Source organism: Triticum aestivum, chromosome 4D (genome assembly GCF_018294505.1).
Source record: "Triticum aestivum cultivar Chinese Spring chromosome 4D, IWGSC CS RefSeq v2.1, whole genome shotgun sequence".
Classification (NCBI taxonomy): Eukaryota; Viridiplantae; Streptophyta; class Magnoliopsida; order Poales; family Poaceae; genus Triticum; species Triticum aestivum.
In genome coordinates, this window is record NC_057805.1 from 176,653,772 (window position 1) to 176,657,074 (window position 3,303).

Below are 3,303 nucleotides of genomic sequence, written 5' to 3' on the forward strand. Positions count from 1 at the left end.
AATAATTTCTTCTCTAGACTTATGGCATTGATGCAGATATTCATATGCCCAACCCAAGCAGTCATGGATGGATCTTTCTTTGAGGAATCCATATTGGTTGATGTGCACCACCTTGAGAATCACTTTCTGCAACCTATTTGCCAACAGCTTAGTGTCTAGTTTGAGACAACAGTTGAGGAGTGAGATTGGCCTGAAATCATTTGTTGTCAAAGGAGTACTGCCTTTAGGAATAAGGGTGATGTATGATGTGTTTAAGCTCTCAAGTGAAATTTTCCTAGCATGAAAATCATATATGAATTTGAGCACATCTCCTTTAATAATGTCCCAACAAGATTTAAGAAATTCATTGTTGAAACCATCAGGACCTGGTGATTTGTCAAGTGGGAGATCTTTGACTACATCATTGATTTCTTCCTCAGTGAAAGGCAATTCCAGGTTATCAAAAAGTGTTGAATCTTGTCACAGGCCAAACAAGGAATCCAAATCAAAGTGCATAGATGTTTCGTGACATGTTCCCATTCTTTTCTTATAAGTTCCCAGAGTATTGCAGCTTTCCAGCATGATCAGATATTTCCACTTGGTCATCATTTTGGAGTACAACAATGTGATTATGCCTGTAGATGATAGAAGCTTTAGTATGAATTTTTTTTTGTGTTCTCATCTCCAAATTTGACCCCCTTGATTTTACCCCTTTGATTCCACAAGATCTTTTGGTCCCACAAAAGAATGAGCAGATGTTCTTTAAGAATAGTCCTGCAGTTCCATTCATGAATGTCCAACTCTCTAAATTCCTCAAAGAAATCCCAAAGAAAGATGAGCTCATTTAGTTTTGCAATTTGAGATTTAAGACAAGATAAAGATCTGGCCCACAGCTTCAAAGCTCTCCTTAACTTATTAAATTTAGCATTCAAGCTTTAACAGCATCAAGATTACCCACAGGGATATTCCAAGAAGCAGCAACCACCTATTTAAAATCTGAGTGTTGCAACCAAAAGTTTTCAAATTTAAAACCTCTTGCTTTTGGAATAGAAGTACCAGTTTTTATAACACAAGGAAAATGATCAGATATAGGCTTTGCAAGGGGAGCACAATGGTGTTTGGGAATGTGGCCATCCAGGAAGCAGATGTAAAAAACCAATCAAGCTTGACCAAAAGAGGATCATGTTGCATGTTACTCCAGCTGAACTTTCTTCCATGCAAAGGCAATTCAACTAATCCTTGGTTGCTGATTGCCTCATTAAACAGAAGCATGCCATTAACATCTCCACCAGGTCTGTTTCTGTCTGAAGGAGCCCTCATAAGATTGAACTCTCCCATAAGTATCTAGTCCACATCAACAGGCATGTGAATATTCAAAAACCAATTAATGAACTCAATTTTGTCCTGTGGGTCACATGGCCCATATATGTTGGAGAGAATCCAAGACTGATTCGAGAGCAAGCTGGTAAATTGAATTGAAAGTGAGAATCTGTTTTGGGCAATAACTTCTCCAGCAAACTGAGAACCATTCCAAGCAACTAGAAGACCCCAGAAGCTCCAATAGAGGATAGGAAAGCAAATTTATTAATTCCGTTAGGACAGAAGTTTTTAATGTAAGCAGGGTCAAAGGTCTCTCTTTTAGTTTCTTGAAGACACATGATATTGCAGTCACTCTCATCTATTTTCTGCCTTAAAGCCAACCATTTGTCCTCAGTATTCATCCCTCTAATGTTCCAGTTGAGAATATTCCAGTTTCCGTTTGTGTTATTCATTGAAACAAATGGAGTTTCTGCGCCAGTAATCAAGCACCAGCACTTGATCAATCAAAAATAAGAAAAGATGGCACAAGACCCTGAGCCACAGCACATCACATGACCAGCATAACATCCAAAACCCATACATCAAAGATGTTCTATTAATATAGTACATCACCAGGTGAACAAGTTCCATAACGTACCAGCACCAATACCTTACACCATTCAGTGAGAAATCCAAAATAGAAGAGGAGGGTCCAAACACACTACCCCTCAAATCACTACTCCAACTGAGGGCAGCTAGCATCATGTAGAGTTGGAAGTATTTTCCTCTCCTTAGGCCAAGAGCACCTTGACCAAATCATCATCTTGCCTTCTCCTGGGCTTCTTAGCCAGCTTGTCCTCCAGCTCCCTCTCAGCAACCTTACAGAAAGAGGCAGTGAGATTTTTAACAACTGATTTTTTGTATGATGGGAGGGACAGCATTGCAAGGTAGACAGTTAATATTTGAGCAGGAGTTTCTTTTGTAACAAGAATTATCCTTCTTAATTCTATCACTTCTCCTTACCTCTGTTTCAACCAGGGGATTTTTTCCACTCCTTCTCTTCCTCAAATTGTCAGAGCCAAAAGGCTGCAGTAAATCCTGGGACTCCACATCTTGCATATTGGAAGCCACTCCAATATTCTCCTTGCCCTTATCTTTGGCAAGCTGTTCCTCAATGACAATGGCCTGAAAAATAGGTGCAGGTGAGGCAGGACACTTATCAGGAATGTGAAACAGAATAGCTTGTTCCATGTTCTCCACAGCAGAGAAAAGTTCCCACATTCCAGACTTTAGCATATTGACAGTCCAATCAAACTTATTAGGTGATAGTAGAAGGTGGACAATAAAGTTAAACGAACTTACAGGAATGTTAGTAGAGAAAGAGCTCTTGTTTTCCAACGCTTTCTCTTGAAAGTGTTTTTTCCACAACAATAGGCCTTCTTCAGAGATAGCATGATCATTGTTAGCAGTTGCAGCAAGCTGAATGCATTTCAAACCAAGAAGAGAGGGAGCCATGCTGAAATGCTCATTAATTTGATTAACCCAATTACCTTTGAGCCCAGACTAAAGATCCTCCATGTTTGCAACTGGCTCTAGGCTTCCTCTTGAATTATTGATGTGACCAGAGCTGCAATGGATGGCCTCACTTGAAGAACCACCAGCATGAGTGGAAATAATTGGCTCAGAAATTGCCACTGAATCTCCCAAGGGTATGGCAGGGGCCAAGCCAAACTCCAAAGCAGATCCTAATTGCAAAGCAGGAGAGTGTGATTCCATATCTTGAGCATCCGAAATAATAGCAGTGACGGCTGCCTCATCAATCCTAGGAGGAGGACTGACTGCAACATGTTGCAATTGGTTTGCAGGATCTTGATCATGAAGATCCACATAAATCAGTGCAGCATCCAGGTTCTGCTCTTGCAGCAAATGAGGCTCCTCATCATCAGATTGATTTGCCTGGATAATGTTCTGCAGGCCATTTGCAACCACAATGGCAGGAGGAGGTAAAACAACATGTTCAGCAGC